This window comes from Piliocolobus tephrosceles, chromosome 9 (genome assembly GCF_002776525.5).
Source record: "Piliocolobus tephrosceles isolate RC106 chromosome 9, ASM277652v3, whole genome shotgun sequence".
Taxonomy (NCBI): domain Eukaryota; kingdom Metazoa; phylum Chordata; class Mammalia; order Primates; family Cercopithecidae; genus Piliocolobus; species Piliocolobus tephrosceles.
In genome coordinates, this window is record NC_045442.1 from 129,493,995 (window position 1) to 129,513,388 (window position 19,394).

The window sequence follows — 19,394 nt, forward strand, 5'->3', positions numbered from 1 at the left end:
TATCTATCTATCTATCTATCTATCTATCTATCTATCTATCTATCTATCTATCATCTCTTATCCATCTATTATTTAGCTAGCTATCTCTGTTGACCTATCATGTATCTCTATCATCTATCAACCTATCTCTATAATCTATCACTATTTACCTATGATCTATCTCTATCATCTAATCTATCACTACTTACTTATTATTCATATCTATCTATCTATCTATCTATCTATCTATCTATCTATCTATCTATCTATCATTAGTTACCTATCATCTATATCTATCAATTGTCTATCTATCTATCTATCTATCTATCTATCTATCTATCTATCTATCATCTATCACTATTTACCTGTCATCTATCACTATCATCAATCTAGCAAGCTAGCTATCACTATTTAGCTATCATCTATTTATCTTTATTATTTCTCTTCTATCTATCTCTATCTATCATCTATCTGTCCATCACAATTTACCTATCATCTATCTCTGTCATCTATCTGCGTATCTATCTGTCAATCACTGTTTACCTATCACCTATCTCTATCATCTATCTATCTATCTATGTAGCTATCTGTTTATGTATCTATCCGCCTATCTATCTATCTATCTATCTATCTATCTATCTATCTATCTATCTATCATCTATCTATCTATCACTATTTACCTATCATCTATCACCATCATCTATCTAGCAAGCTAACTATTACTATTTAGCTATCATCTATCTAATATCTATCTATCTATCTATCTATCTATCTATCTATCTATCTATCTGGCATCTATTTTACATATTTCTTCTTTACGTTACCTCCCGCTGCTTAGCAATGGGGCTCAAGATATGGCCCAGTCTAAATCTCTAAACATAAAATTAAAAAATTGGAACTGTTACCCAGGAAATTTAGAACCTTAGTTTTCCAGCTTATTTTGATTCTGGAAACTCAACTTGCAAATGTAATACTACTATATACTGTATGTAATACTACAGTGAAAAATAGATGTCTTTACCCCCCATAGCCTGCTACAGTGGTTTTGTCCAGAGACGAGTGACTAAAAGAGCTATTGAGAAAAAGTTTCAAGTATGTTCTGATAAGATCAAAATTCCACTGCATGGTTTGTAAATACTTTCTTCTTGTGCTATGCATAATGATTGCATTCAGATGCCTATATGGCTGCCTATATTTAAATTCCTATTTCATATTCTTACCCAAAGTGAAATTCTCTAAATTTGGGGGTACATTTATCAAAACGTACATTATTATTGTGGACTTTCCTTCGGAATATTCTTATGTTCTCATCTTAAGAACCTACAATATTTTTGGTTTATGTAATAGGCATGCTTTAAAATATAATGTATTATTTAAAAAAACATTAATGATAATTTTATAATTTTCAGCAGGACAATGTGATTTCCTAGGTGAGGAGAAACAATGGAGTCAACAGTGGTTATCTACTCTGCCTCTGAGCCCACCTTGGAAATAACCAGCCATGGGAAGAAGGCCCCCTTCTGATGTGGGGGGGTTTGGAAGAGATGCAGGGGCAGCGTTCACAGTGGATGGGGCAAAGTAACTGCACCACGCCGGGAAGGTGCAGGGGCAGCGTTCATAGTGGATGGGGCAAAGTAGCTGCACCACGCCGGGAAGGTGCAGGGGCAGCGTTCACAGTGGATGGGGCAAAGTAGCTGCACCACGCCGGGAAGGTGCAGGGGCAGCGTTCACAGTGGATGGGGCGAAGTAACTGCACCACCCCGGGAAGGTGCAGGGGCAGCGTTCACAGCGGATGAGGTGAAGTAACTGTGCCACGCCGGGAAGGTGCAGGGGCAGTGTTTACAGCGGATGAGGTGAAGTAACTGTGCCACGCAGTGTATGGGGCAAAGTAACTGCACCAGGCCGGGAAGGAAGGAACTGCTATGAATGTTCCTGCTGGCATGAGCCACCACCAACCTGAACCCTCATCGTCTATGGTGAAAGTAGACATTAATCATCAATAACTTGCCAGGTTCTCCCTTCAAATATTTTCCAGACCCCAGTTGCAATAAACACTTTGTGGCCTCCTTCTTCTGGGCAATGAGAATCCTGTATCTTGTTCTACATTTAGCACTGGTCACCGACAGACACAGAAGCACATTGTTAGTTCAAATGTATTGTCTGTGGGCCAAGGCACCATGCACGTAATTAAATCACTTTTTTAATACTTTAAAATCAAAAGGTAAGATATTTCAGACACTCAGTTATGAAATAGACTTTCTTAGAAAAAGGGCATAATCCTCTTGAAATCTGCCCTTAGGTTTTCAGATATTAAATTGAAAGCTGGAATGTGAACACTCATTTGTGGGATTTCATGCAGGGATAATGAAATAACCCCCATCCTCTTATTCTTCTCTGTGGTGTTAGACAAAGAGTTAATTTTTTAAAAATCATATCCCCACCTTGTATTGGATTTTGTCTTTCTCATTTCCTCATAAAACCTCCACGTTTTGTTAATAATACCGGAAAGTCACTACTAATCAATTCCCAGAAATCTCCAGTGAGATTCGCCTGTTTCTTCTCAACTTCTGAATTCTGCAATGCTCAGCGTGTCTCTCTAGAGAGTCCGACCTGGGCTTTCCTGGCCTTATGCAAGTGATAGAGCTCGTGACTCCAGCGGTTCACCCCTTCCCTGGACTCCTGTCTGATTTCTTCCGCTGTATCTTGTTCAAAGGGTGCAGTAGGCAAAGAGGCTAAAATGGACACTTTGTAACAGACCCACTGGAATTCCAGTGACTGTCCTGCTCCTTCCCTCTTCGGCCCCCTTGAGAAACTTAGTTAACCTCTTTAAAAACCCAATTTCCCCAAATGGCAAAATAGGATGAGGATAGTGACAGACACATAGATATTTCCTTCTGAGTTTATTTCTTCCTCTTGTTTCCTCAGTGTGGGTTTTCCTTAAGATTCAATTTGATCCTTCCTGAACCTACCTTTCAGAACCTTCTGGAGAGCTTTGTAAAAGCAAGCATTTTGGGGTTTTCAGCCCATTACTGAGTCAGAATCCCTCCAGATGGGGCTGAGATCCATGTTTGAAATCCCTTGCTTTAGCTGACGTGTCTCCCATTCATCCTTCCCTTCCCAGGGCTGTGACGGCTACCTCCACGGTGTGGCTCTGTACACTGGGGGCCCCACACACTGGGGGTCCCACTGTCTGCCTCCGAACCAAATGCACCCCCACCTCACACAGACCCTCCTTGTCTGCAGACTATTAGTACATATTTTCCTTTTCTGTCACATTTTATATCAATTTGGTTAGCATAATATAATTCTATGCAATGTAATCTTCCAAGCATGCTGAAATAAAACCATGCCTCCCATGTACTTTCTACTTCTGGTAATAAAATTAATAGGAAGAATATGTTGATAAAATACACTTGCTTTTGTTAGAACCCAATCTATTACTTTTTCATTGAGACAGGCCTTTACAACTTTAGCCTAGTTAGTGGGAAAGACAGTAAAATAAATATAATATAGTGTCTAGTGGTAGTTTTAAAAATGCTATCCATATCTGTCTGTACCTATCTATAAATGAAGGAAGTTTTGATTCAGCCACTAGCTAAAAAACTGACTTTCATATATGATTCTCTGCAAATACCAAGACAGTCTCATAGCACCTTACTCTTTCTTGAGGCGTATTGATTTGTAGTCTCTTTGTCTATGTAATGAACAACTTCTGTCTGACGTCTGGAAATTCTTTTCAGTATCAGGAAAAGAGAACCTCATGAAAATAAAAAGAAAATAAAATGTTAAAAATGAACAGCTCTACTAAATTATAATTTATTTTAAAGCAAGGATTAACTTTATCACTATTTATATACCCACATTTTCTGTGCTTAATACCTATGCAAATAATTGATAAGATGAATGAATGTGTAAACGCTATTTCTAAATGAAACCCAAAGAACAAGTTTTATGTGACTATAATATCTTTATGAGCAAATTCATAAAATTTGAGCACCACTGCTATTTTACCGTGTTTAGTAGAATGAAAGAACATATGTATTTCAATGATGTGACTTCACCAGGTGAATCGAGGTATCTTGCCAAGTGCCTGACTTACAAGGAGTCAACAAAGGGAAAATGAGATTGATGAGGAAACTGTGGTGGATCTGTTAGAGCCAAGTCGGTGTACCACACGGTTGAGTGCAGGCTCTGGAGCTGGACTGAGTGGGTTCAAATCCCAATTCTGGCTTTCACTAGCTGTAAGAGCTTGAACTAAGTCCTTACCTTCTGCTTCTCGATTTTCTCATCCACAAAAAAGGAAAAGGGGTCCTACCACATGGGGCTGTTGAGAAGCTAAAGGTAAACACACATCTGAAGTCCTAGGGTGTTCTGGCATGAAGTCGGTGCTCTAGCCATTATTACCGATGTCATCACCATCATTGCATAAACGGTAATCCAGGTAATCCCAGAGCACGATAATACAGTATGACACCCAACAGGTGAGGTATAATTATTGGAGAGTACTGATGGGTTGTGATGCAGCCTGTACTACTGCGGCCAAGTTTTAGAAGTATTTCTTTAACACAACAACAACAACAACAACAACAAAAACTAAGGAAAGACATGTCCCCATTGTGAAACTTATAAACACATCTTATTTATTCCTTTTGTGACAGCATAGACAGAAGAGGTCTTGCAATGAACAGGTTTAAAATATCCCATCAGGGAAGCCTCAGCTCCACCTCAATGCCCCTGTCCCCACTGTGTCTTTGCCGTGCTGAACTTGACAGGGGTTGGCATCTAAGGCGTTCATTCAGGAGAGGCCACTCGCCCTGTGTACCGCATGGTCGTGAGAATCAGGGACTCACGGAGCCATGTGGTGGACCAAGTACCAGGGAATCTGAGGTCAATGGCGACAGGAAGATGTTAAAAAAAAGAGTGTGTGAGTTTTGAGGTGAGAAAGACATTATTTTCTTCTCCCCAGAGCATTTCAGGGGAGCTGTAAGAACTGAAGAGTGATCAGTGTGGTTTCAGGTAAGTCCGGTGGTGGATGTGGACTCCATGAAGTGGGGAAGGTAAATGTAAGTACATAAGCGTGTAGGGCTCACGCTAGGTAAGCTTTACCCAAGATGGTAGAGGCATTAAAACTGTTTATAGTACTGGGCGTGGTGGCTCACGCCTATAATTCCAGCACTTTGGGAGGCCGAGACAGGCGGATCACGAGATCAGGAGATAGAGACCATCCTGGCTAACACGGTGAAACCCCGTCTCTACTAAAAATACAAAAACTTAGCCGGGCGTGGTGGCGGCACCTGTAGTCCCAGCTACTCGGGAGGCTGAGGCAGGAGAATGGCGGGAACCCGGGAGGCGGAGCTTGCAGTGAGCTGAGATCCGGCCACTGCACACCAGCCTGGGAGACAGAGCGAGACTCAGTCTAAAAAAAAAAAAAAAAAAGCTGTTTATAGTCCTTGAAAAGTTAGTCAAAAAATTATAAAATAGAGGGAAAGAACCACAAGATTGACTGATTTCAAAGAGAAATAGCACAGTGAGTGGGTGAAGAGCACAGGTCCCTCATTCACTGTAGAGGAAGGGTTGGTTGATTCTTCCATGAGAAGAAGGTCATGTAGTAGGCGATTAAGAGTCTTCGCTGTTCGTGGTCTCTCCTGGAGGAGACAGCACTTGGAGTGCACGGTGAAAACAATCACGAGTGTCAATCTCCAGGAAGAGAAGGCAAGTGCATTGTCCTGAACGTGGGAGAAAGGAAAGTTGTTGAAAGTATAAACAATACAAAGGTGGGTTATGTGTTCAGGGAAGCACGAGTCAGCAAAACTTTCAAGAAGGAGAAGAGATGACACAAAGTGAAATAAATCTAAGCATACAAATGGAGGCTAGATTCCGTGAAGCTTTGTTTTTAAACTTAAGGGAGAAAGGAGTAGAGAGGGACAAGCTCAAAGTAGCGCTGTTGTTGTCAATTTCATGTATTGCAAATCGCTTTTTCCACTCTGTAGCTTGTGTTCCACACTCCTAATGGAATCCTTTAGTGAACATTAGTTCTTAAGTGTAAGGTAGTCCAATCTGGTAATGACTTTTTGGTAACCCTCTTAAAAATATTTACCAATTCCAGGTCATGATGCTAATCCAGAAGTTTTAAGGTGGAAACTTCATTCTTATTTGCAATCCAACAGTAATTGATTTTGATGTATAGTGTAGTGTGAATAAGGAATTAAAGCTCAATTTTTCTAGATGAATATCCATGTGACTTTGAACACCCCAAAGATTTCCATGTTCTACTGCCCAGAACCTGTGAATGTGTCACCTTAATTCAGCAATTTAGTTACTATGTGCATTTGCCCATTCTTGCATTGCTATAAAAGATTACCTGAGGCTGAGTAACTTATAAAGAGGTTTAATTGGCTCATGGCATCTGCTCTGTTTCTGGGTAGGCCTCTGGGAGCTTTTATTGATAGCAAAAGGCAGAGCAGGAGCAAGAGAGAGAGTGGGCTGGGGGATGCAACACTTTACAACCAGATCTCATAAGACATCATTCACTGCTGCAAGGACAGCACCAAGGAGGTGGCACTAAACCTTTCATGAGAACTCCACCCCCATGATCCAGTCACTTCCCACCAGGCCCCAGCTCTAACGTTGGGGATTACATTTCAACTTGCGATTTAGTGGGAACAAATGGAAAAAATATCCAAACTGTGTCTCTACCATTTTATAACAAAGCCTTGACAACTGGCAGGGGATATTTTTCAAATATGGTGCTCTTAATCAAGAACATTATGGCTACTATTATGCCATTATGTTGCCATGAAAATTTTGGATCAATTGGCTGGTCGATAACTACCAACAATCAAATACCTGTGGGAATTTTTATGGGAATGTGGTTATTGTAAAAACAAAACAAAACAAAGAAACAACAACAACAAAAAAACTTCACAAAACTGAGCTACTAATTTATGCACATGATATAGTCCATCATTGACTTATATCTTCTTTATGTCTATTGTGTTCCATATGTTTGTAAAGGAAAAATTCGTTTGCCATTTAGTAGATTTATTTTGAGGTATTTAATGTTTTATGCTTTGAAAATGGTTTCTATTGCTGATTTTATTTTACAATTACTTGTGGCTGTTACTTAGAAAACAAAACTATTTATTTTTATGTGTCAATCAACCCTAATAAACTCATTAACACTTATTTGTAGAATTCTATTGGGTTTCTATAAACATTTTGACATTTTCTCTGTATAAGTTCAGTTTTCTCATTATTTTCCCAGTCTTCATGTTTTATTTATTTTCTTGACATACTGTATTGGATAAGCTCACTAGTACAGTTCTGAGATCAAACAGAAATAATGGTCCAGTAGAAATTATCTAATTTATAGTCACTAAAAACTTTTAGTGTTTCACTATAATATATAATGTTTGCTGTAGACTCCGGCAAATATTGTTTATGAGATTTTAAAAGTTTCTATTTCCACTTTTCTAATACTAAAATAATAATAAAACACAAAATAAATGTAGAATTTCAACAAATGGTCACTTCAATTGGTTCAATGTCAAATTTTAAACCAACCTCAAATTTCTGGAATATAATTCATATAATTATAAAATGTCATCCTTTTTAAATATAACAGAATTCAGTACATTAATGTTTTTATCTTGGAATTTTGTTCTTGAGATATTATATTTTAACTTTTTATATCTTATAATGTCCTTAATAGTTTTTAAAAAAATTATGCTGGACTTATAAAATAACTTGGCATAGTTCACCTTTTTTAATCTAAGTATTTTAGTTTTAATTGTTTGGCTCTGTGTCCCCACCCAAATCTCATCTTGAATTGTTCTCCCATAATTCCCATGTGTTGTGGGAGGGACCCTATAACTCTTATGAGATCTGGTGGGCTTTTCAGAGCTTTCTGCTTTTTCATCTTCCCCATTTTCTCTTGCTGCTGCCATGTAACAAGTGCCTTTCACCTCCCACCATGATTCTGAGGCCTCCTCACCCATGTGGAACTGTAAGTCCAATTAAACCTCTTTTTCTTTCTATTCTCTGGTATCTTTATCAGAAACATGAAAATGAATTAATACACTCATATATCCCATTTTATTTGTGTCATTGTTAAAAATTTATGTTTTTCTGGGAATTTGCTAATTTTACTTAATTTCCCAAATGTATTGGCATAAATTGGTTTATATTTTTCCTTTTTATCTTTATAGTCTCTGTTAGACTGACTTATCGTGATGCCCTCTTTAATTTCCCTGATCTTGCTTACTTGTGCTTTCCTTGGAGAATTCCAAAAAATTCACTTGTTTAAAGGTATTTAATTACAGAAAATATATTTAATATGTGCAAGCCACATCATATCTGTTTTGAAGTAGAATGGACTACTTTGTGAAAGTCCAAAGTTCCCATGGCTAACTGCATTAAAAATCATATGAAATGAAATGATTTGTTTAAAAGCATAAGAAGACTGCAGGCACCATGAGAACCATAAATGCTAAAACATCACAAAGGGAGGCCCAGAAAAGCAACTTTTCCTTGGGCTATGTGACAACTCTTTTATGAGCTGCAGACCAGGAGTCCAGGTGTGGGGTTCACAAGGAGCCACTTCTGCAGTGGAGAAAATACCAGAACTTCAGGTTTTCATGTGAGTCTGGGGCAAGCAGATTTAAGTCTTGAGTGAGAGCACATGCCTAGTTTTCTCTTAAAGAAATTTGCTGCATCCATGTCCCTACAAAGAGCACAAACTCATCCTTTTTTATGGCTGCATAGTATTCCATGGTGTATATGTGCCACATTTTCTTAATCCAGTCTGTCACTGATGGACATTTGGGTTGATTCCAGCTGGAAACCATCATTCTCAGCAAACTATCGCAAGAACACCGCATGTTCTCACTCATAGGTGGGAAAACCAAACACCGCATGTTCTCACTCATAGGTGGGAACTGAACAATGAGATCACTTGGACACAGGAAGGGGAACATCACACACTGGGGCCTATTGTGGGGAGGGGATGGGGGGAGGGATAGCATTAGGAGATCTACCTAATGTAAATGACGAGTTAATGGGTACAGCACACCAACATGGCACATGTATACATATGTAACAAACCTGCACATTGTATACATGTACCCTAGAACTTAAAGTATAGTAATTAAAAAAAAGAAAGAATAAAGAAATTTGCTGAAGGATAAAAATTATCTGAAACCTCTGAAGTGTTAAGTAGAACTGTTTGTGTATACAGAGGCTAAGGAGACCAAGAGTCATCAATCAGGGCATTAGTAACACACCATGGTCTACAGTTAAAAATATGTATGACTGTGTTCCAGGAATAGGGGTGCAAATGGGGTTTAAGGAATCTGACCAATATAGCACAAGGAATCAGTCAGCTCTGGGGATTATCCTCCCTAACAAAAATTAAGTCTCTAGAATTTCACAGGATTTTATATACCAACCATGATACATTCAGTTAAAAACAAAACAAAGCACAAAAAAAGTAGGCATTATACAATTCAGAACTATAAGTCTGAAAATATATAGACAAATACAGAAAATAAAAACCAAATCACAGATTATTCTAGATATGGAATATACAGGCAAACATTTGACAATACGTATGGTTAATGTACTCAAAATATAGAAAACAGATGGAGAGTTATACATAAACCAGATAATTTCAACAGAGAATTGTAATTTTAAAAAGTTTAAACTAAAAATAATTCTTGATATTCTACAATTGAAACGTATTTTCTAAAATTATGAAATGAAAGAATTTAATAGAGTTGCTTACACATTAGACCTACAAAAGACAAGATTCTTCAACTAGAAAACAGGAAAAATGAAGATACACAAGCTGAAACTCAGAGGACAGAAAGGGAACATAAGAGTGGGGAGGAAGTGAAAGAAACGTGGAACCTGGTAAAAAAAAGTTTTGATATGGGGTAATTGGAGGCCTAGAAGCAGAAAAGAGAATGGGACAGAAGAAATATTTTAAAAAATAATTGTAGAAACCTTTTCAATGCAGATGAAAGACATCGATACACAGATTCAAGAAGTGTTTTGTCAGATTTATTTTTATTGTTGTGCTTCCAAACATAGTGTATGTGGGTGGGGGCAGTATTTTTTCTTTAGTTCCTTTTAAGATCTTTCTCTTTCTGTTTGTTCTTTGTGGCACTTTCCTTCTTCTGTTCTTGTGTGTGTGTGTTTGTGTGTGTGTTTGTGTGTGTGTTTGTGAGTGTGCTTGTGTGTGTGTGTATGTTAGTGTGTGTTTGTGTGTGTGTGTTTGTGTGTGTGTGTGTGTGTGTGTATGTGTGTGTCAGTTTATCCTGTTTGGGGTTATTGAGGTGTTTTGGTTTCCTCTCCCAAACTTCTCACTGGAGTTTCTCTGTATTGGCCAAACCTCATCATTAATTCACAGTGATGCCCCTAAGGAAAAAATGGTAAATATTTATCAGTTTACTTAGAAATGCTTTATCTTTCTTTGGAGTTGTAGTTTATTTAGTTCTCCCTTCCACAGCCCTCAAGTATCTGTTAGGAGTTTTATAATTGATTCTATTCATTGCAGTAGGTGTGTTAGCTTACTCAGTCTACTGCATTCTTTTGGAAATCTCTGCATTCAACTTTCATCAGGAAAAGAAGCTCTCTGTGCCACCATTCTCTAAGGCATGTTGGAAATGGAAACCACAGTCTTATGTGGTGGTATTTTGTTGAGATTTTGGAACTTTCATTTCAGTCAACACTTTTTTTTTTTTCCTGGATTCTCCCTATTTGGAAGTTGGGAATTAAGTTAATGAAGCTAATGATTTTATTTTAGCCATGCATAGCACATTTAGTTTTCAGATGGCTCTGAAGCACAGAAGCTTAGAAAGATGATCAGAAACAAAGTGTGCAGAGTATGAAGCAAAAGCAGGGGAGGACAGGGAAGTTGAAAGCAAAGCAACAATTTTAAAATGAGAATATATGCCATGGATGGTCCCCTTTCTCTATCCCCTCAACACACCCCAATAACAATGATCTTTATATTCATTCACACAAGAAACAGTCATGAAGGTGACGTTTATGTTTCAGACACTGTTCTGGAAACATGGAGTCAATCCAAGAGGAACAAATATATTTGGCAGGAAAACATGTATGAGAGAATAAGAATTTGAGCAAACCCCCTACAGTGAAGTGGGCCTGTCATATCTGAGGAACAGCAAGGCCACTGCCTTCCAGGGATGTGGGACACCTAAGCACTAATGGGATCCTGGGGCACTGGACCCATCACGCTCAGCCTGGTGGGGACTTGGCTTTTTCTCTGAGTGAAACACAAACTCACTGTTGGGTTTTAACAAGAGGAGTCACAGGTTGTCACCTAAAATGTAAAGAACATTCTGCTGTGATTTGAATCAGTGATGAAAACAGAAGTCAAATGACATGTGAAGTATTTAGGAGACTTGCAAAAGCACACGAGAGGAGAACGTTTGGTTTAGGTAAAAAGGTTTAGCAGTGGCAGCTGGGAGAAGCTTCAGACTCGCGGACTGCGAAGACAGAGCCAGCATAATCTGTTGACACACTGATAAACCTGTTAGCATTGGTGAAAAACAGATAGAGGTACCCAGTGAAGAAGTCACTTAGAGAAGTGACTAGGCAGGACAAAAAAAAAAAGTGAGAATTCAGTAGCAAACCAGATTACTCATCCCTCAGATTTAAAAGAAGAAGGTTTTCAGCATTTGAATTTTTTCACAGTGATATCAGCAGCAACAGCTTTTTCCTATTCACACATAAGCACATACACAAACTTTAACAGACTGCACGGAGCAGTAAGTTCAAGTGGCATTCATGTTCTTTCACTGGCTGTTTAAGTTGAACACATTTTATACGATAATTTTCTTGGCATGCCGGGCAAGTATGGTCTCTCAACTTCATTATTTAGTTACTACTTTCCCTACTGAGAAAGCAAAGTTTGTGAATCTCTGGTTTTGAGACACTAAAGGTAACATTTACTTTTTTTTTTCTCTAACATGGAGTTTCACTCTTGTCACCCAGGCTGGAGTGCAATAACATGATCTCTGCCCACTGCAACCTCCACCTCTTGGGTTCAAGCGATTCTCCTGCCTCAGCCTCCCAAGTAGCTGGGACTACAGGCACCTGCCACCACGCTCAGATATATATATATATATATTTTTTTTTAGTAGAGATGGAGTTTCACCCTGTTGGCCAGGCTGGTCTCAAACTCCTGACCTCAAGTGATCCACCCGCCTCAGCCTCCCAAAGTGCTGAGATTACAGGTGTGAGCCACTGTGCCTGGCCAACGTTTACTTTTAAATAATTGCCATTGTGTCCCAGTCTGTTGTATTTGTCATTGTTTTTATTAATGACTATAAATATTAATGTGATAACGTATACTATTATAATTGCATTTTTACATTTTTCCCCCAGGGTTAAAAATTTATTTTTAGGGCATGTTATTGCTTAATTTTGTAATAATGTGTCCGTCACAAACCGTTCCCCAGATTTTCTGTAAGAAAATGTTAAATCGCTTTACTAGATGTTCACATACTTGAGGTTTTTTATAAATTTCATTCTTTTTCTTGAAAATATCCCTGCAGGGGAAGTCTACAAAGGTAGCACTCTGGCTCTCAAGGCAGGTGCAGAACTATCATTCTGAGACCTTCTTTCACCATCAGGAAAACGCCCTTTGCCTCACCAGTGTTGCCAGTGTTGAAATGACCACCTCCTGGATCTTCTGTATTTCTCTAACTTATAATTTTTCTCTTGTTTGGGGAAACATCCAAAGACATGCTATATAAACGTCATTTTTTTAGACCTGGAATATCTAAAAATTTCATTACCTTATCTCCACACATCGTGGTTGTTTGGCTGGATGTAGAATTCTTGTTGAAGACAGTGTTCCCTCAGGACCAGGAAGAATTGGACCTTCTGTCTCCCAGGGTTGCTGTGGCGACGTTGGATACCATTCTGATCCATGCTCTTTGGAGGTGCTCAAGTTACTACTGCTATGGAACATATCACCCCAAACGTGCTAAAACAATGATATCACCCCAAACTGAGTAAAACGTCGACAATTATCATGCTCAGAGAACATAGTATGGTCAGGAACTTGGGAAGGCACTTCAGGCCTAGCTTTTCTCTGCCCCATGACTCCAAGGCATTTGGTGGGAAGACTGGAATGGCTCAGGCATCTCCTGGCTAGGGGCTGTTGTCACCTGCACCTGTCGGCATGCACATGCTTGGCTCCTAGGCACAGCCTGTGGAGGAGCACCTGGAGTGCCTCTCCATGTGGTCTGGGCTACCTCATGGTGCGGCAGCCCTGTCAGAGTTAAATGTTGGCTTCGGTATCCAGAAAAGTGTTCCAGCATGAAAAGTGTAGGCTGTGTCCCATTACAGCCCATCCTAATATATTCCTGCTGTTATGGGGTACAAGTGGGTCAGGAAGGGGCAATGAGGATTCAAGGGGAGGGTCCTAGAGCCCACTGCTTGATGGAAGGAGCGTCAACATTGTTTCAGACTTGATTTAAAATCACCACGTCTGTTCTGTGGCCACATATTGTTTACATTCTACGCATTTGTAAAATATACCTCTGTACTCCTAGGCATCTACAGTTTCTTCAGTATGACAGCATCAGTAACAGCTCAAAGTCTAGAAACTCAAATCTGGGTGGGATCCATGTATAGACGAGGACCTTGGAGTTTGTGTCATCTTGATCCAAAGACTGTGAACCAGAGACATGTTATCTCCCCTGCACACACCAAGAACATAATGGCCAGACCAGCATGTGATGACTATTATGGACACTTCCTTTCAAAGGGGATGGATGCTAGAGGCCCATGGCCACCACTGTGTCACCATGTCTGGAATCTGCTGGGGCCCTGCAGCCAGCACCCTCACCAGGCTGGGTCCTGCTCTGTGGGAATTGTTCTCTGTGTGGCTGGATCCCCCTCCGTGAGCCATCGTTCCTTTATATAAGAAAGTCCACATGTGGGTAAGCAGCCTTCTCAACCTGCTGCCTTAGAATTGGGAGCTTCCATCCTGTCATCTTTTTTTAAAGCCGTCTCATTCTGTACAGTGCAATTCCCTCAAAAATGTGTGGACTTCCTGCGTATCAATTTGTAACCCACTGCCTTGTACAGAAGCCACACCTCTCTTTTCCCCCTGGGCTCACTGAGGGACTCTGGGGGCCAGCACTTGATTTCCTTAGACTCTGATATTTAGAAAGCAGATCTTTGAGGCCTGGGACCTCAGAAGGCCTCATGTCTGTCTGTAATGGACATGGGCACTTCTTATCTCTCCTCCAGTTCCAGTTATCTGTGTGGGCTTCTGCACACTTTAAAGTCCTTTTTCTTCATTTCCTCAGGGGTTTTCAATGAAAGAGAAACAAGTGTGAACCAAGCATTTTAAACCTCAACTCCTCCTCCTTCTACAAAGGTCTCTTTACTTCCAAGACGTCACATGTCATCACTCTTTTATATGGTGTTTATGAGGAAATTTCAATGAACCATTTTTTTTTTTTTTTTGAGACAGAGTCTTGCTCTGTCGCCCAGGCTGGAGTGCAGCAGCGCAATCACGGCTCACTGCAACCTCTTCCTCCTGGGTTCACACCCTTCTCCTGCCTCAACCTCCCAAGTAGCTGGGACTACAGGCGCCTACCACTACGCCAGGCTAATTTTTTTGTATTTTTAGCAGAGACAGGGTTTCACCATGTCAGCCAGGATGGTCTCGGTCTCCTGACCTCATGATCCACCCGCCTCAGCCTCCCAAAGTGCTGGGATTACAGGCGTGAGCCACCGCGCCAGGCTCAATGAACCAATTTTAACATATGGGATTAAAACATACTTGTATGATAGCATAGAGTGATGTATTTCATTTGTATTCTAGTATTAGAGAGGAACATTTTCTCTGCTTTGATAATTATTTTAGTGATGTTTTTATTGTTAATCTAAGCCCTGAGGTATAGATTTAGTGGAGTCATCTATTCGCGATTTTTGATTGATTGTTTTTCCCTCAAAATGTAACAACTTCTCTTCTTTAGAGAAGACATTTGAAACCTGAGTGAACATTATATCAGAAAATACTAAACCTGCATTTTCACCTTTCACACTCATCATCTGCCTATTTTTACTTATACGTACATGAACTCTACACATACATGCTTTTAAAAATACTTTCATTGTCGTAAAATACACATAGCATAAAAGTTACCATAGGTACTTTAAAAAATATTTTTATTGTAGTAAAATACACACAACATAAAATTTCCCATTTTGACCAGCATAAGTGTACACTTCAGTGGACTTAATTTCATTCACAATAGCTGCGGCCATCACCACTGTCTATTTCCAAAATATTTTTATTGCCCCAGATGGAAATTCTGTTCCCACTAATCAATCATCTTCTGGCTGACTTTATCTCTCTGGGAACTTATCTACTCCAGATATTTCACGGACGTGTCTCATCTGTCCTTTTGTGTCCAACTTATTTCACGTAGCATGTTTCCAAGCTTCACCATGTTGTGGTTGGTGTGTGTTAGAATGTCATTTCTTTCACAACTGAATAATATTCCATTGCGTATCCAGGCCACATTTTCTTTATTCATTCATCCATTGATGGACGTTTGGGTTCTGTCCACCTTTTCATTATTGTGAATCATGCTGCAATGTACTTTGATGTACAAGTATTTTTTTGAGTCTTGGTTTCCTTTATTTGGGGAATATGAGCAGTAATGAAACTCTTGTATGATATGGTAATTCTATGTTTAAATTTTTGAAACTTCTAAATTGTTTTCCATAGCAGCTGCAGCCTTTTACCTTCCCACCAGCAATGCATGGCCACAAATATTTTAATAAGAATCCAGAAACAATGAAGAAAAACAGTGAAGGAGAAACAGTAAAGGAAAAAGAAAAAAAGAAGATCATCATTTTCCTCTTATCCTTCATCTATTTGTTTTTCCCTCAAGGTGTAAGAATTCTTCTTTGGAGTTGGCAGATATAATCTAGATTAAGCTTTGTACCAGGAAACAAGAACTTAGGGTGTTCACCTTCAGCATCTGTTCTTCTCTGTCTTATTCTATGTAGACATATGAACTCTGTATAACATCATTTGAACATGCTACACATAGGCACTTGGTTTTGTTCCAAGTTTCCTTCTCTATAAAGTGCAAATAATGCCTCCATTATTTCTCACAGGTATTATCAATATTCTTATCCAGTTTCCCTCAAACACACGATTTTCTTATCATTTCAACATCAAAGTGACTCTCAGAATCACATCAAGTTTTCTTCATTCCTTTCAGTTTGTTAGGCTACAAATATTTTAGTACGAGTCTATAAACAGAAGAGATAAAAGAAAATAATCTCACACACTTTCCACTCATCATCGCTATCTGTCTGATGGGGTTAAGTTTTACTTTTGCATTGCATTTAATTCACATTCGCATTTCAACACACCCACCTCTCAGATCTGTCTAACTGTAAAATTCAGAAGGAAAACATAAGAAACCAGACTTCCATAGTCTTAGGAAGTAATTTATAAAGAGTATAGAAGTAACATATGTGAAATGAGTAATGTTGTCATAGGCACTAAGAAATGAGAATAATTATTTTTATTTTTTTCTTAGCTTGAATTTGTTAAATGACTGCTTCTACCTTATAGTGTTTATGCATTAATGTAGAGAAATACTTCTAACATGAACGGACTCGATCTCTGGGGCTTAACCTGTCCACATTTAAGACTATAATATTGCCATGGATAATTGACATTTTATTAATGTAATTATTAATCTTTGAAATATTTATATTGTTTAATTTCTATAATAATTTAATAAAGTACTCTCTTTTTATCCTTGAGAAAACTGAGGCCCAGTTTGATCAATTTTGGATCAACTTCCCCAGCTTACATCTCTAGCATGTGACGAAATGTAACCTGGAGCCCAGAGCTGGGGATTGGAATAGTCCCAGTGCACACATCCACATGTCTTTATGGAAGTTAGGAGATCACATATGCCAAACATAGCCTGGAACCCAGGGCTGGGAACTGGAGTTCCTGTGCACACATCCATGTGTCTCTCCAGAAGGTAGGAGATCACATATGCAAAACACATTTCAAATATTTTTGACTGAAAGGATATATTGTTGTAATGTATTGTTACTATTGTGAAAAACAGAAGAATGTCATTAAGATTCCTTTACCCCCATTATATTAAGCCTTCATTAGAAACATTGTCAACTTTCAAAAACAGTGTGGTGATTCCTCAAGGATCTAGAACTAGAAATGCCATTTGACCCAGCAATCCCACTACTGGGTATATAGCCAAAGGATTATAAATTATTGTACTATAAAGACACATGCAGACATATGTTTATTGCAGCGCTGTTCACAACAGCAAAGACATGGGGCCAACCCAAGTGCCCATCAGTGATAGGCTGGATGTACACACCATGGAATACTACGCAGCCATATAAAAGGATGAGTTCATGTCCTTTGCAGGGACATGGATGAAGCTGGACACCATCATTTTCAGCCAACTAATACAAGGACAGAAAACCAAACACCACATGTTCTCACTCATAACTGGGAGTTGAACAATGAGAAACTCATAGACACAGGGAGGGGAACTTCACACACTGGGCCTGTCAGGGAGTGGGGGACTCGGGGAGGGGTAGCATTAGGAGAAGTACCTAATGTAGATGACGGGTTGATGGGTGCAGCAAACCACCACGGCACGTGTATACCTATGTTACAAACCTCCACGTTCTGCACATGCACCCCAGAACTCAAAGTATAATAAAAAAAGTATTTACCAATAAATTGATGGATAGAGATTCTAAACTTGACCTTGATCACTATTTCTCAAAATACAGTATTATAAATACAAAATACAGGTTGCTGCAAAAGTAATTGCAGTATTTGCCATTAAGCAATTAAATAATGACAAAAACTGCAATATTTTTGCACTAGCCTAATAACCTTCTTTTGGGCAGAGCTGATCGGGATCATTGTTGATAAAGTTAGAATTTTTCTTTTAAAATGGAGACGAAAATAGAACACAGAAAAATAAACTGGTGACATTCCACCACCTAGGAGTTCTGACCTCATTCTGCGGCAACTATTTGCTAACTTAATTAGAATTTTAAGGTAAGAAAAACAGTGAAGATAAATATTTACTCTAAGACTAGAATAGATAACTTGGATGGCTGGTAAAGTGTCTCAAAAAAAGGTAATGTTTACATTACATAATATAAAACATAAATTAGATAAAATTTATGGCACTCTCTTCTTTATTAAATGAATTCTATTGTGTAGAATTTACTAACAATTGGTTTAAAGCAATATAATCATTGTAATGTTGATGATAGTTTATGCTCTTAATAATGACTGTAAAGGTCTAGAAAGTGTTTGAAGTATGTCTAGAATCACAAATAATTAGATTGAGTTTGTGGAGAGAAGCAGAAGACCTTAGAGATTAAATTAAAGACTTGTGTTCTAATCTTTATTTTTCCACTTAACTGGAGGAATTATTATTCTGAGTGAATTATTGATCTTATAAAGATCATTTTCTCATCTGTAAAATTAGAATGCCATGTAATTTTCCTGTGGAAATTAAATACTTTAATAACTGTAATACATTTAGCACAATGCCTGGCCATATACTTAGAACTCAGCACCTGCTGAAAGTTAAGTATTTAAGAAGGGACAGCACACACTTCTTCCTGTATTTGCTAGTGCTCTCCTTTTCATTCTAACAGGCTAGAAAATCCATCCCCTGATTTTTCCTTAAAACAAAAATTTTTCATTAAAATAGGAGTATTCAGTGATAAGTAAGTTAAGAGCTAACTGATTGACTCAAATTTTTAGCCAGATGGGCTGACGTTGTGTAGAAGCACCTTCCCATGTATCCACCCACAACACATTCTATCAAAATCCAATGTGACAAAGTACACCTTCTTTCTTAACAGGCAATAAAATAGGAAATAGGTGTTCTGGCTTAATCTTAAAGTTGTGGATTTGTAGCATCAAAAGAATCTTTAATGTTCTGCAATTGGAAATGCATACATCTCAACAATTAACCAGAATGCACATGTGGTGTCTAATTTTATGTCTCTCTCATGAATATGGATGGACCATGAAGGATCGCCAGCCATTGGAGGCAAACTTCCAGCAAGAAAGACAGAGATCCAAATAAAGAAACAGAAAATAGCAGAACTCAGAGTAAAGGGAATGAATGTAGATGACAGAATAACACTTCCAAACTCTAATCCCCTCAGAATCAGAACACTTTGATAAAGGAAACCAGAGAACAAACAAAAGGTCTTGGAAGTTAAAATATGTTAGTGGGAATTTAAAGAAACAAATCAAGATTTGCAAGTTAGAGTTGGGGCCATATCCAAAAATCAAAGAACACATTAAAGATGTAGCAAGGAGATGT